This window comes from Ictidomys tridecemlineatus, chromosome 14, assembly GCF_052094955.1.
Source record: "Ictidomys tridecemlineatus isolate mIctTri1 chromosome 14, mIctTri1.hap1, whole genome shotgun sequence".
In the NCBI taxonomy this organism is placed as follows: domain Eukaryota; kingdom Metazoa; phylum Chordata; class Mammalia; order Rodentia; family Sciuridae; genus Ictidomys; species Ictidomys tridecemlineatus.
Window position 1 is genome coordinate 47,856,655 of NC_135490.1, and position 18,452 is coordinate 47,875,106.

Consider the following 18,452-nt stretch of genomic DNA (forward strand, 5'->3'; position numbering starts at 1 on the left):
TAAAATTTTTTTATTGTTGGTTGTTCAAAACATTACATAGTTCTTGATATATCATATTTCACACTTTGATTCAAGTGGGTTATGAACTCCCATTTTTACCCCGTATACAGATTGCAGAATCACATCAGTTACATTTTCATTGATTTACATATTGCCATACTCGTGTCTGTTGTATTCTGCTGCCTTTCCTATCCTCTACTATCCCCCCTCCCCTCCCCTCCCCACCCCTCTTCTCTCTCTACCCCCTCTACTGTAATTCATTTCTCCCCCTTGTATTATTTTTCCCTTTCCCCTCACTTCCTCTTGTATGTAATTTTGTATAACTCTGAGGGTCTCCTCCCATTTCCATGCAATTTCCCTTCTCTCTCCCACCTCTCATCCCTGTTTAAAGTTAATCTTCTTCTCATGCTCTTCCTCCCTACTCTGTTCTTACTCTCCTTATATCAAAGAAGACATTTGGCATTTGTTTTTTAGGGATTGGCTAGCTTCATTTAGCATAATCTGCTCTAATGCCATCCATTTCCCTCCAAATTCTTTGATTTTGTCATTTTTTAATGCAGAGTAATACTCCATTGTGTATAAATGCCACGTTTTTTTTATCCATTCGTCTATTGAAGGGCATCTAGGTTGCTTCCAGTCTTGCTATTGTGAATTGTGCTGCTATGAACATTGATGTAGCAGTGTCCCTGTAGCATGCTCTTTTTAGGTCTTTAGGGAATAGACCCAGAAGGGGAATAGCTGGGTCAAATGGTGGTTCCATTCCCAGCTTTCCAAGAAATCTCCATACTGCTTTCCAAATTGGCTGCACCAATTTGTAGTCCCACCAACAATGTACAATAGTACCCTTTTCCCCACATCCTCGACAGCACTTGTTGTTTGACTTCATAATGTCTGCCAATCTTACTGGAGTGAGATGGTATCTTAGGGTGGTTTTGATTTGCATTTCTCTGACTGCTAGAGATGGTGAGCATTTTTTCATGTACTTGTTGATTGATTGTATGTCCTCCTCTGAGAAGTGTCTGTTTAGGTCCTTGGCCCATTTGTTGATTGGGTTATTTGTTATTGTCTAATTTTTTGAGTTCTTTGTATACTCTGGATATTAGGGCTCTATCTGAAATGTGAGGAGTAAAGATTTGTTCCCAGGATGTAGGCTCCCTATTTACCTCTCTTGTTTCTTTTGCTGAGAAAAAACGTTTTAGTTTGAGTAAGCCCCATTTGTTTATTCTAGTTATTAACTCTTGTGCTTTACAGAAATATCAATCATTGCAGGGGTTAAAAGGCAGAAATCAACATGCTGTGGTTTTTTGTTTGTTTCTTTCTTTTTAAAAATTCAATATGGATAGATCTTCCAAAAAAAGTTGAATAAAGTAACTATAGAGCTCAATAACACAATCAATAACTTAGACTTAACTGACATATATAGAATATTTCAACCTGCATCAAGAGGATACACTTTCTTCTCAGCAGCACATGAATCCTTCTTTAAAATAGACCATATAATATGCCACAAAGCAACTCTTAGCAAATATTAAAAAAGTAGAGATATTGCCCTGCATTTTATCAGATCATAATGGAATGAAATTGGAAATCAATGACAAAATAAAAAATAAAAATTTCTCCATCACCTGGAGACTAAACAATATGCTACTGAATGAACAATGGGTTACAGAAGACCTTAAGGAGGAAATTTAAAAATTCTGAGAGATAAATGAGAACATAGACACAAAATTTCTGGGTCTTTAGAAGAACTCTTGACACAGATTCATAAAGGGACCAACATATGCAGTATGCATACAAATGAGTTGGGATGATACCAATAGCTTGGTCTTTATCTTCATTGCCAATCTAATAACAAGGACAAGGTTTTGAGAAAAAGACAAAAAGGTTTTCTTGACTTGCTAGCAAAGTAGGAACTTTGGACTCCTGCCCCAGAGGCTGTGATTTTCTCTGTCTGGAGTAACACAGGGCATTTAGAAGAACACAAGGGCGGGGAATCCAGATATTATCAGTAGATATAATTCATTAGTGTCCATCAGGTGTCTTTGAGTGACACAATGCTCTGGACCTCAGGTATAGAGTTCCTTCCTCCTGTCCTTCCTTCCTCCCTTCCTCCCTTCCTTCATTCCTCCCTTTCTCCCTTTCTTCTGGAAAGTGAAGGACAGCATAATTTAGTCCAGAACAGGAATAATTTAGTCTGCTTATCCTGCTGATATGGAGTGTGAGAGGTAAAATAAGAAGAAAAGGAAAAAGGTTTACAATAAGCTGCCTGTGGTCACGTAGCAAAGTTTATACTCAAAGCATGAAGTAGACCCCTGTTACAGAGACAGGCCAGAGCCAGCAAAATCATGTTGGAGCCCAAAGTAAAAGGGAAAATGCATGTTCATGTGTCCACTTGTCATTAACTTATATTTATTTTTCCTACGTGTTAAAGTAGGTACAAATATCTTTAAAAACAAGTGCATTTTCTCCACATCCTCGCCAGCACTTGTTGTTGTTTGACTTCATAGTGGCTGCCAATCTTACTGAGATGGTATCTTAGGGTGGTTTTGATTTGCATTTCTCTGACTGCTAGAGATGGTGTGGAGAAAAGGGTACACTTGTACATTGCTGGTGGGACTGCAAATTGGTGCGGCCAATTTGGAAAGCAGTGTGGAGATTCCTGGGAAAGCTAGGAATGGAACCACCATTTAACCCTGCTATTGCCCTTCTCGGACTATTCCCTGAAGACCTTAAAAGAGCATGCTACAGGGATACTGCCACATCGATGTTCATAGCAGCACAATTCACAATAGCTAGACTGTGGAACCAACCCAGATGCCCTTCAATAGATGAATGGATTAAAAAAATGTGGCATTTATACACCATGGAATATTAGGCAGCACTAAAAATGACAAAATCATGGAATTTGCAGGGAAATGGATGGCACTAGAGCAGATTATGCTTAGTGAAGCTAGCCAATCCCTAAAAAACAAATACTAAATGTCTTCTTTGATATAATGAGAGCAACTATGAACAGAGTAGGGAGGAAGAGCAGGAAGAAAAGATTAACTTTAAACAGAGACATGAGATGGGAGGGAAAGGGAGAGAAAAGGGAAACTGCATGGAAATAAAGGGAGATCCTCATTGCTATACAAAATTACATATAAGAGGTTGTGAGGGGAATGGGAAAATAAACAAGGAGAGAAATAAATTACAGTAGATGGGGTAGAGAGAGAAGATGTGAGGGAAGGGGAGGGGGGATAGTAGGGGATAGGAAAGGTAGCAGAATACAACAATTACTAATAGGGCATTATGTAAAATTGTGGATGTGTAACCGATGTGATTCTGTAATCTTCATTCGGGGTAAAATTGGGAGTTCATAACCCACTTCAATCTAATGTATGAAATATGATATGTCAAGAGCTTTGTAATGTTGTGAACAACCAATTAAAAAAATAAATTTAAAAAAAAAAGAAATCTTCATGCAACCCTAATAAGCCATATAACCCCTGAGAAACTCAATTGTAAAACTATTGAATTGAACAATGAAAAAAAAAGTGAATTAAAACTCATGTTATTTCAAGTTTAAGTATGTTATTTATAGAAATCAATTAATTTTTACTTTCCTGGATTTTATGGAAGCACCTCTATAGAACTGAGTATGAGAAAAGAAGGAGAGAAAAGAGAGAAGTAAACTGTTTTCAATTTCAAAGGGTGAATAGGGCAGACACAGTGGTACTTAGGATATGTTGCTAATGAGAAAATGAAGAGAAAAACAGAAGAATCCAAAGGAGGAGAGAGAGAATGAAATTTTGGTGTCAGAAGTAGAAAAAAGAGAACAGGAGGTAAGTTAGATAGAGTAGTGGCAAAGTTGATACACAAAACAAAATCAAAATCAGCTAATTAGAATTTCCTAACCCTCAAAATACAGAACATGGGAAAATTACACTTTCAGTGGGGGGGAAGAAAAATGAAAAGAAAAAAAGGCTAGAAATGAGGAGAGAGAAACAAATATGAATGTTGTGTAGGAGTCCTGGATCATTCAGTACACAAATAAGACAAAAACTGATCACAGATGTAGAAATAAAAATGGTCAACAAATATATGAAGGAAATATAAAGTAATGTTCAATAACTCATAGAGAAATTAAAACTAAACTTAGATTTAATCTCCCTCTAGTCAGAATGGCAATTATCAAGAATACAAGCAACACTAAATGTTGGTGAAAATGTGGGGAATAAGGTTCACTCACATATTGCTGGTGGGAGTGCAAATTGGTGTAACCACTCTGGAAAACAATAAGGTGATTCCTCAGAAAACTTGAAATGGAACCACCATTTGACCCAGTTATCCCACTAGGGTTATACTCAAAGGAGTTGAAGTCAGCATACTACAGTGATACATCAGTGTTTATAGCTGCTCAATTCACAATTGCCAAGCTAACAAGTCAAACGTGGTACCCTTCTTCATATGAATGGATAAAGAAAATATGGTGTATATACACAATGGAATATTATTCAGCCTTAAAAACAATGAAATTGTGGCATTTTCCAGTAAATGGATGGAACTGGAGAATATCATGCTAAGTGAAATAAGCCAATTCCCCAAAACATGTGGATGCTGACATGTGGATGCTGACCCATGACAAGAGAGGGTAAGAAAGGGAAGTATAGGACTTGATTGGATTAAGCAAAGGGAAATAAAGGGAAGGGAGAGGGTTAGGTATAGGAAAGACAGTAGAATGAATTGGATATATTTGCCTATGCTTATATGGGAATACATGACCACTGTAACTTCACATCATGTATAACCAAAAGACCCGTATCCAAATTGGTATGGGTTGCACTCCATGTATGTATAATATACATCAAAATATACACTAATGTCATAAATATCTAAAAATATCAAATAAAAAAGAAAATAGGAGGGAGATCAGTGGAATAGAGGAGGGAAATATAGGATGACAGGGAAGGACAAGAAAAGAAGCAACTGTCAAATGAAATTGACTGAATTATGTCGTGTTCATATATGAATATAACATAATGAATTTCACCTGTGTATACCTATAAAGCACTATTTAAAATAATAAATATGTAGAATACAAATAGAGGAGGGGAAGTGGAACAGAGAGAGGGAAGAGGGACAGATGGAGTAAGCAGTGAGGACTAAAATGGAGCAAATTATACTCCATGCGTGTATGATTTTGTCAAAACGAGCCCCACTATTATTCATTATTGTGAATAACTTTAATGCACTAATAAAAAATTTTAAAATAAAAAAATTAAATGCTATGCTATACAAGAAAAAAAGTGGGTCCCAGTTTTCTCCCATGATCTACTTACTCCTTGGATGGCCATGCTGTCCCCAGCTGGCACAGTCCTGTTGCTGGTTGATTGACTTTCTCAGGCTGATACAGAGGCAGCAGTGCTCTCTGAGCCAACCCCAAGCTGCTCCATGCTGCCATTAAAGTGGCAAAGGAATGCCTGAAAGAAGAAAATCTGTCCCACCCTCAAGGCTCCTGGGAGTAGGAGAGCAGTGCTAGGTGAAAATCTTTCATCAGGTTGATTAGGGAGCTGTTGCCCATCCACAGCTGCTAGAGGGAGGCCACAAAAAGGAACTGGCCCATGTCAATGGCACCAAGGCTGCTGTGGTATGGAGGAGAGGGCCACCACCTCCTCAGCCTCATCTTGTTTCTATGGAAGAAAATCCAAGCACCCTGCAAAAAAAAAAAAAAAGGTTCTGGATCTGAAGAAGAGCTAGATCTCAGAGGACGATGTGGAGGCCTTGCAGGGTAATAATATGGCTGTGGAAGCCTGCACCATCATTCAGACTGCCCCTTCTCCCCCACACCTGGGCACCATCATCTCCCAAACCTGCTGCAGATGATGCTGTGGGTACCCACCCACTGTACCAGGCAGTCATCTTCCAGTCTCCTACTGCCTCCCAGAGCAACTCTGGCCCATGCTGTGATGTGCATCATGGGTGTAGGGATCTACCATCTAGTGGCACGATTGACATTGGTCCCTTGACTTTCATGTGGTGGGCACAGTGGTTGCGGAGACCAAGAGCACCTCTCTAACATCCCAGTAGCCACACGCCTGCAAGGAAGTGGAGAGTTCCCAGTAACTAAGAAATGCAGCCCAGCAGTGGACAGTGGGCCTCGCCCTTTGCTATGGAAACTTTCTCTTCACCAACTTTTCTTCCCCGCCAGATCCCTGCCTGCCCTTTTCCGTCCCTGTTCCAGCCATATGTCAGAAGAACTGGACTCAATGCACAACAGAAGTTGGCTGTGTCCTAGCCCAGCTGCCTCGGTCTCTCCACTCCTCTCTAGAATAACTCCCATCAAGTGCTCTGAAAAGGCAGTCTCTGAAAGCGCTGTTGCATCCCAACTGGCCATCTTGGCTTATCGCCCGCCCATTGGCCTGACCTGCCAGCCTCCAGCTCCTAGGCAGGATCACCCTGCTCCCCAGCATCTACCACTTCCACCATGAAACCTATCCTTTTGTGCATTGTTCAACTAGCTGCTACAGAGGCCCTATCCTGCAGGTGGCGCTCTAATCTCTGTGGATCCTCCCGCTGCCCTCCTATTGGGGACCACAGGGAAAAGCAGGCACTGTCCACTGGTAACAAGGGAAGATTCTGACCCTCCAGAACCTCAGGAGCCTCCTCTTGAGCCTAGATCTTTTGTCCTGCCTTCACCACTGAAGCAGGTCCACCATGCTGGGCAGCTCAGGACACCTGGTCCATAGAAAAGCAAAAAGGTGAGGGCCCAAGTGCAGCCAGAGGAACTGATGGCAGCAGCAGTGGAAGTGGCTGTGGTGGCACAGGCACGAAACTTGGAAGAGGAGGAGGAGAATGGAGGGGGAGGGGGAGAGGAGAGAGAGGAGGAGGAGGAGGAGGAGAATGGAGGAAGAGGAAGAAAACAGCAAATAGAAATACTGCACAATTTGGAAATGGTGTCCCTTGCAATGAGGGAATCGAACTCTCCAAGCCTCTAGAGACCCAGGAAGACATTGCTGTGTGGAGCCTACTCCTGGGACTGGAAAAGGAAACACCATATAAGAGAGGGTCCAGGGGCCTCCAGTGAACTTCTCTGATAGCCGTGCTGCCCCAGGTGGCACAGCCCTGTTGCAGGTGTGCTGACTTTGGTGCAGCCTGATGAGAGGCACCAGGGCTCCCTGGGAAGCCTCAGACTGCTCCATGCCTCCAGAGAAGTGGGTAAAGCAAGGGTTGGATGAAGACCTTCTGCCCAGTTCTCTAGGCTCCCAGGAATCAGGAGATGGGTTGGAGGGGAAAGTCTTCAACTAACCCATTAGTGAGATATCTTCCACTCATAGCTGCTAGCTGGAAGCCCCCCACTAGAAACAAGCCCCCCTGTAGCTACCACTGCCAGTGGCATTGAGGTGAGCTGCCACACCTCCTAAGTGTCCTAGTATTCCTATGGAGGAAGACTTAGGACCCTGAAGAAAAAGTTTCAGTCTCCAAAAAAAAAGCAGTATCATGGAGGATGACATGGAGGCCTTGGTGGGTAAGACAGACTGCAATGGCCTGCACCATCACTCTGAATACTTTCTCTTCACTTATGGCCCCTGCAGGGACTTTAGATCCATGGATCCACGTACTGATGCCTCCCAGATCCCAGCTATTCTTGCCACCACCAATGGGCAAACCAGGCTTCTTCCCCTGATCCTGTCAGCCTATCTTCCCTCAAACCAATTATTATTATTATTATTATTATTATTATTATTATTATTATTACCACCAGGTTGACTGATTTCTTTTTAATTTTTTTATTTGTTTTTATTAGTTACACATGACAGTAAAATGATCTTGACAATCATACATTTGAATCAGATGTGGTGTAATAGACATTATTATTGCTGTATGTATATACATGACTGCATGACCAATGAGAAATCAAACCAATTATTGATGAGGAGGTTGTCTTCATCTGTCTGCTCCTGCTGCTCTCTGGATCTCTTGAGGCCCAGTCCCAATGTGGGTGTACTTGCTAGTAAGTATCAACACTCTACTCACTTGACAAGAGATGCTGCACCCCCATTTCTCTCCTCCCCACACCTCATATCCTGGGGCCTTTCCCCTTCAGCCTGCCTCCTGCAGAATGGAATCCCCACCCCTCAAGTGTGTGAATTTTTCCTTCTTCTCTTTTTTTCGTTCTCAGCTCTCCTTTAATCCCTTCCACCAGCAAACCTGTTAGCATTGGCCAGCCCCCAACTCTGGCAAGGAAATCTGCCATCTCCAGAGCTAATGCATCCACATACCTGACGCAGCAGCCAACTGCCCATCTGAGGTCCCTGGCATGGACACTACACCCTCTTCTATGGCAGAGATTGTTATAATTGTCCCAGGCTCAAATAAGCAGCTCCTGCCAGGCACCCAGGTCCATAACTCTATCCATTATAGGCAGGTGGAAAATGGACCAGTCTCTCCCAGACCACCTACTTTTAGGGTCTCCTGCCCCAACTCCTATGGGGAGTATAAAGTATAAGTATCCCTTTGTTCCACACACCACTCTTCAGCCCACATCTTAAAACCCTCATGAAGAACTAAGGAGAGCCTCTCTACGACACCCCATCCTCATGTTATTCCCAGTTATGGATCATACAGTGGATGCGTTCCTAGATGACAGAGTCTCTGTATGATCAACATTAAGTCTGCTGTCGAAGGTGCTATGGATACCACCCCTCTATGCAAGGCTGCCATCTTCTAATCCCCTCTTGTCTTCGAGCACTATTCCAGCCCATACAACAGGTTGCTCGCTGGTTATGGAACCTCCCACCCAATGGCAGCATTGCCTCTCTCCCTTCATCCACAAGTTGACATGTACAGCAGGTGCAGGGACCCAGCTCTGCTCTCCAGCATCCTAGTAGTGCTGAAACCACCCATCAGCCCCCCACCACACACACACATACATTATACATACTATGGATTACAACTAGGGCTGATGGTGGCAGTGACTGACTGCACAACTCTTTCTTTTTGGGCAACCCAGGAAGCCCAGCCCCTGTTATGGGCAAAAGCTTTCTCACAGGTAACAGCTGAGTGGCAGCACAATGCATCCAGGACCTATGGGTATCACAGCACTGTGGACCATTTTGCACACTAGCCCACAACCTGACAACCGAGGTACTATGCACCTGTCTGTTGTAAATTGTACCTCAAGGTTTTAGTGAAACACATAGCACACTCTATACACACACACAGAACAGTATAAAAATTAAATATTATGCTTACAAAATAACATGAAATTAATAATTCCATTTCCTTATTCAGGTGAAAAAAAATGTGAATATTATTTGCTGTGTTTGGGTTTTTTTTAATTTTTAAAAATCTTTTTAGCACTAATAATGCCTTTTTCATATACATTCCAAAAACCTTAAAGAATATAAATGGCTCTAACGAGAGGATAATGAATTCTTTTGTACGTTATGTGGTTTGTAATTATTTTCTTCTTAAAAAAATTCAACAAAGACTTGATTGTCACCAGAGAGATAATAACACAGGAGTTTTTTGTGATAAACAGCGGCAATTTTGGGTTCACTGAAAAGAATGAGCTTTTTAATAACAAAATTTTGTATGTGAATAAACACTGCAACTGATCTGGCAATTTGACTCAAAGGCAAAGACTGCTGGACAAAAGAACATCACCCAAAGATATAATCTAGAGTGGGGAAAATAAACTGGAAATACAGTTCAGATAAAAATGGACAATGTAAAATTCTCAGTTATCAATGTTTTCATATGGATTTTAAGTAGATTCTAATGGCAGATAGCTCATCTGTTACCATTAGTTACACTAAAAACTGAGCAGAATGGATCGCTTCAAAACATAAATGTATAAAATATACCTTAAAATTACATCTTTGAGACTGTCCACACATTTTGAAAACACATCTGGAACATAAGAGTGTGCAAGGTCCTAACTCAGCTTCAATCAGCTCTCTCTGGAAGCAATGAGCTTGGTGTGTGCAGCCTGCTGGGTTAGACCCTGGCTGGTAAGGCTGCATTTTCAGCAGGCACAACATTTCCACTTTGGTTTCATGTTTATCTGGGGGAGCCAGAGGCCTTATGACACAAGAGAGATAGTTGGGGGATACTTTGTTTTCATCTCCATGATATTATTTACCACATTCCCACACATGCTACTGATAATGAGTAGTTTTCACCAACAGTACAGAATAAAAGACATAGAGATAAAGCCACACATCTGCAGACATCCATCTGATCCTTGACAGAGGCAACAAAACATACACTGGGAAAAGACAGAATTTTTAAACAAATGGTTATCCATAAGTAGAAGAATAAAACAAGACCCTTATCCCTCTCCCTGCACAAAATTCAACTCAGAATCAATCAAAGCCCTAAAAATTAGACCAGAAATTATGCAACACCTAAAAGAAAACATAAGGTAAATACTCCAGTTTTTAGGCACAAGTGACTTTCTCAATAGGACCTCTAAAGCTCAGGGAAAAATAGAGTTAATAAATGGGATGACATTAAACTGAAAAGCTTCTGCACAGCAAGTGAAAAAAATTAAGAAAGTGAAGGGGGAACCTCCAAAATGGGAGAAAATCTGCTAACTACCCCAGCAGATTTCTGATGGAGGATTAATATCTAAAATATATAAAGAACTCAAAAAACTTAACACCAAAAAAATCAAATAACACAATTAATAAATGAGCAAATGAATCAAAGATACATTTCTCAAAAGAAGAAACAAAAATGACCAATAAACATTTGAAAAAATGTTCAACATTATCAGCAACTAGGGAAATGCAAATAACTACATTGAGGATGGAGAATGGGAGGGGTGGGATGATGGGAGATAAAAGAGGGTTCATGATCTGAAATTAAATTTCATGTATGTGTAAGTTCATCAAGATAAATCCAGCTACTATGAAAACCATAAAGTTCTAATTAAAAAAGGAAAACCAAAAACTTTCACCAAGATTTCATCACACACCAATCAGAATGGTAGTCATCAAGATAGCAAATAATAATAAATGGTAGAGAGAATATAGAGAAAAATAAACACATTTATACCGTTGGTGTAATTGCAAATTATTGCAAGTACAGAAGTCTGTATGGAGGTACTTCTCAAAAGACTAGGCACGGAACTACCATATGACCCTGTTATACAACTCTTCAGAATGAATGGCAGTATTAAAATCATCTTACTATAGCCATTCATGTATACCCGTATTTATAGCAGCACAGTACAGAATAACAAAGCTATGGAACCAGCTTAGGTGTCCATCAATGGATAAATGGATAAAAATGTGGTATTTATGCAGGATATTATTTCTTTTTTTGTACCAGGAATTGAACTCAGTGGCACTTAATGATGAGCACAATCCCAACACTTTATTTTAATATTTTAATAAAGGCAGGGTCTTTCAGAGTTGCTTAGAGCCTGGCTAAGTTGCTGAGACTGGGTTTGAATGTGTGATTCTCCTGCCTCAGCCTCCCAAGTTGCTGGTACTATAGGTTTGCACCACCTTGCTTGGCTATCTACATAATTTTAATATACATTTTTCTTTATTTAGCCATAAAGAAAAAATAATATCATTTGCATTAAAATGGATGAAACCAGAGACCATCATTTTAAGTGAATTAAGTTTAACTCAGAAGGTCAAAGTTCATGTGTTTTCTCTGATACACAGAAGTTAGAAAGGAAAAAAGAAAACAAGGGTGGGAGTGGATCTCATGAACATCAAAGTGAGGTCTATAAAGGAAAGAGACCAAGGGGTGGGAAGTGTGGAGGTAGGGGGGAAGTGCTGGGGAGTGATATTAGCCAAATGATATTGTTATATTGTGTGTATTGCAAAGACATAACAACAAATTCCATCATTATATAAAAATATAACGTACCAATAAAAAATGTGGGGAAAAATAATGTGTGGCCTGCAAATAGTGGCTTAAATATTTAAGTAAGAATAAATGAGAAAATAATAACATCATAAAATAGCTACCATTCATCATATACCTGCTCATTTAGCACTAACACTTTCCTATAAAGCAGGTAATTTCAAGGACTGTTAGTAGTGAGGATGCAGAGGTTTACAAGGCTAAGCATTGCCACAGGTACAGTTCACACCACTGCAGGCAGAGCCATTCAGCATGGGTTTGCTTAGCTTTCTCATCTTCAAACAGGGATAACAAACATACTTTATAATTATTTTTCAAACATGTTTTCTTTATAAAAGTAAATAAAATTGTAAACAATTGATAAGAAATTAAAAGTCACATAAAGTCATAAATTTGGATATAAGTGCTCACACACACACAAACACTAGGTTAGGAATAAGACTCTTTTTTAAAAACACTCTCAAACACACACTGAGCTTTGCTCTTCCTCTCGGCAACCTGAGAGTCTACTGTCCACCATAGACATGAAAAAGCACATGTGATTCAGCTCATGTGAATTTTTGAATCTGAAGTGGATGGCCAAGTACAAGCAAGGCACCCAGGTCTCCCTCAATCTGCAAAGGCTGCACCAACTGCACCCTGCAGGTGGATACAGCCTGTCTCTCAACTTACTTCTTGGGGGGCTTCATTTTTTTCACCTTTTCTTCAGTGTATTCATCCAAACTACTCACATGACATCCTAGTGCCAACAAATTCCTGCAAAACAGAAGCTAACATGAGCTACCAGTGCCTTCCTTGTGTCCAAACAACCAAACCTAATAGTTGTGAAGGGGACATCTCAAAGCACAGTATAAGTCAGTTGTTTTAAAGCTAAACAAAACATTTTATTTTCATTTTTTTTTTACTTTTAAATAAAGTAAATATGAAAATGGCACATATCAAATCTTACACTAATACAGAAGATTATTCCATGATTGAAATTAGCTCAACTCTAATAACCATAAGCTATGCTAGTAGATCTCTTTTCCTCTTATCTTAATATTATTTCCAATATGGATTCCCTTGCCAAAAGGAATCTGAAATATAAATTTAAAAAAAAATTGTTAAAGAATGACTACACCTCTGCAAACTAAATGGTTGAATTTACAGAAAATTCTGGTAGAATAAAGAGCTAAAATACTAAAATTAAAATTACCATTATTGTACATGTATATTCTACCATGTGTTCATGATACTGTTACTTAAAAAAAAAGAAAAAGAAAAAAAACCTCTCTCAAGGAAATTTGCAAGAGTTGATCTACTGGGTAAATGTCCTTGAGACCAAATGGCAATTGATCTCCCTAATAGGTGGCTTACATAAATATGAAAGTACATTAAGTTAGAATAACTTTATCTTTTGTCTGCCAAAAGTCTATTCTTCCAGAAAGAACACAAATTTGGAGTGAAAGCATTTGGAGTTGCTTACTAGTACTTACCAAGTTCTTTCCTGTCCCACTTCTATTTTTTCTCAAGATTCTCTATCTTGAACACACACATGATAAGAACTCCTATCTTTTTTAGGTAACAAGTGGGTTATTTTGTGCAAAAGGTAGTTTTAAACAAATCTTCCCAGTATGAGACCATTTTTATAGTTTCAGTTCATCTTCAATTGCTTAAAGAGAAACCAGCAATCTTCTCTTATTATTAAATATCACACAGGAAAAGCCATAGCTAAGAGAGTATTTTATTTTGGTTGAGTTTCAACAATTAGAGTCAGGTTACTCTCATAAATAATTAACTATTAAAATTTCTTTTACAAATTTGAAATATTCTTTCCCTTAGGGGAAGGGAAATGGTAGGCACAAGATGGTGGACAGAGAACATAAAGCTGTGCATTCAGTACATGATTTTGGTCACTTTTCCACAACATGGTGGTTATTTTCTTATATATTTTACTAAGCCTATATAATAAAAGACAGTGCTAAACCTATATGTGAAAGCAAATTTGATAAAACATTCCTCTTCAATTCTCATAAATATACGCAGTTCTAATTATAAAGTCTCTACAATATATTTGCCCATTTTCATAGACTAACATAATACACAAACTCATGGAAGTATCTTGCTATCCAGTTAATTTTGCCTAGATATGCCTTTATCTTCATAAATATTCAATGAAGCCACAAACAAAGGTACTGTAACTTTTGGAATCTATCCAAATTTTAAAGAAAAAAAATGATCAGCAGAAATCCCATGAAACAGAAGGGAAACCAATCTCTTACTTTATTTTGCTTTTTGTGTTAGTTGTTTGAAAAACACTAGAAGCAAACATGAGGTTTTCTATATATTGTCCAAGAACTTGGTTTTCTGATTTTAGCTTCATATTTTCTTCTTTAACTGCAACTACTCTTGCAGACAGATCTTCAAGTTTGTGTTGGAGTTCCAACACTTGATTAATAAAGTCATGTTTTTTTTCTTCCAGTTCCACTTGATTTTCAGCGTCAACTGCATCCATGTTTTCTTTTCATTATCTTCAAGGAGATCTTCAGTTTTCAGCTATTTCAAACAGTGTAATGAATGACCTTTTACACTGAATACATACACCACATCCTGCTACCTGTGTAGCTACCTACCTATCTAAATATCATGTATATGGAGATATCTGGACATATATCTGCCTGGATGGATCAATATCAATTGAGATTTTGATAGAGGAATAGATACCCACGTGTTTGTTGTTGTTGTTTTTAGTTATTTTTTTTAGTTGCAGATGGACACAATATCTTTTTACTTATTGTTTTGTTGTCTAATGATTTAACTCATCGCCTTTCACGTGCAAGGCTGGTGCTTTACCACTGAGCTACAGTCCTAGCCCCCAAATGTATTTTCTAAATAAAAAAATGTATCATTTAAAAGGGGACTGAAAATAGAAAAGAAGTAGGGGTTAAAAGGTGATTAGAAGCCATGAGTGAGGGAAGAGAGAACCAAGTCCTAGACACCAGGTTTGCTCTGCAGCATCAGAAATCAGAATGGAGGGAAATTCAAAGAAGCAGGACATGGAAAAGGATAAAAAAATAAAATCAATGTTCAGGGAATATTTGCAGTATGTGAGCAAGAAGTCATCTGGACAAATGTGTGGAGAACACCATGCTAGAATTCACATCAGAACTGTGCTTTTGAACCCCTGCTTTGAACACCTGGTGCTAATGATACATCAATGCAGGTTCATCAGGGTAACAAAGACACCTCTGTGGATGATGGGGCCTTGCATGGCATGGGGTAACCTCTACATTCCTCCTCAACTTCTTCTGGAAAACTAAAGCTGCTCTAAAAAAATTTAAGTCATAAAAATAATCACGATATCTGCCTCCATGAAGTTTTGAGTCTCACAGAAAAGGCAAATATTGAATAACTTTGACAAGAAAGATTATGTATTGAAATTAGAACTATAAAAATTCTGTATGGTGCTGTAAAAGAGGACAAGAAGTGGTGGGAAAATCCCTACCAAAGAAGTGGCATAAGTAGAAACAGTGTAAGAAGGAAAGAGGCCGTATGAACCTTAGGCAGAGAACTTTCTAGTGAAGGGAAAGAGAACAGACAAGGCAGCAAAGAGTGAACTCACGGGAGGAGGTCATGGGGGCTGGAAGACAGGGAAGAAGGGAGAGTAAGACACAGATGTAGAACAGCCTGCAGCTCCTGTGACAATTTGGGGTTCAAGAGCAATGAGAAGCCACTGAAGGGTTTTAAGCAACCTGTGTGTGGGGGCACATATTTGCATGTGTAAATGTGCTATTCCAAGTGCAGAATGTAGAGAGAGGGTGGGAGAACCAGTTAGGAGACTGTGGGTAGTCTGGATGACAGTTGGTGACAGTCTACATGGGGGTAGTGGGGAGGGACAGATTGGAGCTATACTTGGAGGGACTAATGATGGGCTGGACACAGGGTTAAGACAAAATTAGGTATCCAGAATGACTCAGGGTTCCTGGCTGGGCAGCCAGATAAGTGGCCCATGAGCTCAGCTAATGAAGAGCCTTCAGGTGACACTGCTTCATCATACACTGAGGAACACTGGGATGCATACCTCCTGCCCTCAAAGCAGGTGTCTGTGTTAAGGATAAACACTGGGGCACTTTTGAGCAACTCTGTGGTAATTAAATCATGGCATGATGAGAACAGCTGCAGAGAGTTAGCTCAAGAAGAACAAAGGCCCCAGTTTAAACATAAAGATTCACAATATTCAGGACTGGGAAGATTGCTGCCAGAAAGAGACCCCCCCCCCAAAAAAGAAAAAGGTACAGAAGAGGGAGCAGAGGGAGGACCTCCTGCTCCTATAGATAGCAATAACAACTTGCCCTTACATACTGTCTCTCCCCCTCTGTATCACTCTTCTCCACCGTCCTATCTCCCTCATTCCTCCCTCTCCTACCCCCACGTATGTACCAATCCTACAACTAGCACTCAAGGAAAAATACTCAGCTAGGAGAACATCACTGACTATGTGTTAACTTCTAAAGAATGTGTTCTACAAAAGTATGTTGTGTGTTGCTAAACACCATTATAATACTAATTTTTGAACCATGACTTATTGATTCAGAAATTAAGACCTGGAATTTGAACAATATTGTATCAACTGAACAGGAGACCAGATACTAGATCTTGAGCTAGGTGGTCCACTCAGGGACACCTGGTTGCATACTCTAGTGATCTGAGCTGTTCCGAAGGAGATGTCAGAACTTCATGTTGTTCTACAATATGCAAATGATAGTTTGGGTATAAAGTAAGTCATATGCTTACAATTTACATGGGAGGAAGCCACAGAAAGAGTACCATGTTATATTTAGATTAAATCACCCCTTCATCTAAAATGAGGGTTTGTTAATTCTCAGGATTCGATGAAAAAAGTTGTTAATCCCTCTGAGATATACTGTAAAGCCAGCAAGCAGAAACCCTTGATGGTGCTTGCTCTGCTGTACATAGGTGATGCCAAAGGCTTCAACATAATGCTGTCATTGAGCCCCCACATCATGACAAGAAATAGATACACTAATATTGCCACTGAACAAGGAGAACAAAGTGTAGGATCAGTGAAGCTGTGTTACTTCAGGAAGATCACCTTGGTGGAGGCTAGTCCTTGACACCAGGCTGCCCAGTGCCAGAGACTGTTCTCTCATCTACTCTGCTGGGGCCCTTGCCAAATCAGTACAAGAATAACAACAACAACAAACAAACAAACAAAAAGAAAACAGAAATCACCCTACATCCTTTGCATAGTGGAAATGAACACGGTGTAAATTTGGGAGAAGGAGGGGCTTTACCCCTCTAATTTGATTTTTTTAAATACTAGTAGAATTATTTTCATCACAAAACCATATAAATAAACACTATGTATCTCTATGAAATATCTGCAAAGAAATGCTAAGAATTATCACATGAAAAGGTGTGTTAGTATTCAGTATAGGGAAATACACTACAGTTTACATAGCTAGTCATTAATCAAACCATCCACCAGTAGCTGTCATCAATGAGAGTGGATTATTTGCAGTGGGCAGGGCTCAGCATACTACATGCAAATATGGTGTGTACATTCCAGGGCTTACTCTTTGGATCCTAGCTTCTGACCACTAAAACTACAGGAATGTAGCTCAGATTTAACCAAATTATGTTGTAAAAGATGGAGAGATTATGAGCTTCAAAGAATTACTAAGCATAATGGACAAACTTCTGTGACACAGAGAAATATAGGACATACTACATACAAAAGCCCAGTGTTGAGACAAAGTGCACTCTTCATACAGGCATACCTGTCATGTTTCATCTTTCGTAGAATAATAAGTTACTTGATTGGTATGTATTCCTCCTTCTTTTAAGTTACTAGTAGAAACTGGGAACACCTCTAACCCCAGGTACCCTGAGGATGAAGCAAGAAGATCACAAGTTCAAGACCAACTTTAAAGAGAATTTTTCTCAAAAATTAAAAGGGTTGAGGGAGTAGCTAAATGGAAGAGTGTCTCCTGGTAAAAGCCCCAGAACCCAAAACAAAACAAAACAAACAAACTACTTGAACAGACAAAGTCTGTGCCCAATTTGTTTATTTCTCAAATTCTAGAATCTGAAACACTGTTTGTTTAAGTTTTATGTTTTGGGTCCTTGGTAAAATGGCTTTAGTGAAAATAACTCTTTATCATTAGCAAAACAGAAACCAAAATAACAAACCAAAATGTACATGGTGAGTAACCTATTTGAACAAAACTAGTTCTACAAGACATCAAAAATGAAAGGGACAAAAGTCACAGACTTTTCAAAATAATTTTCTAAACTTTTTACATAAATTTGAATGTGTATTCATTTATTCTACCCAGCCCCAGTTTTACCTTTGCAAAGGGAGAGCAAATTCAAGAGATCCACGGGTAGAAAACCAGTGAAGAGCAAAGTCACCTTTGTGAGATGATTTTAAAAAAAGCTCTTCCCATCAGAGCTCTTCCCAAAAGAAAAGACTATTGTTTAGACAGACAGTCTCAGAAGACTCTCTAAATAGGGTGCTGTGACTCAGTATGCCTAGACACAGGAAAGGCTAACTCTACCCTTTCTAGCTACTGACAGTACAC

At 39.4% G+C, this 18,452-nt stretch overlaps 1 pseudogene; it reads right to left on the reverse strand.

Annotated features, from left to right (window-relative positions):
* Positions 1–7,755: 7,755 nt before the first annotated feature.
* Positions 7,756–18,452, reverse strand: part of LOC144370366 (short coiled-coil protein pseudogene) — a 56,121-nt pseudogene continuing 45,424 nt past the window's right edge.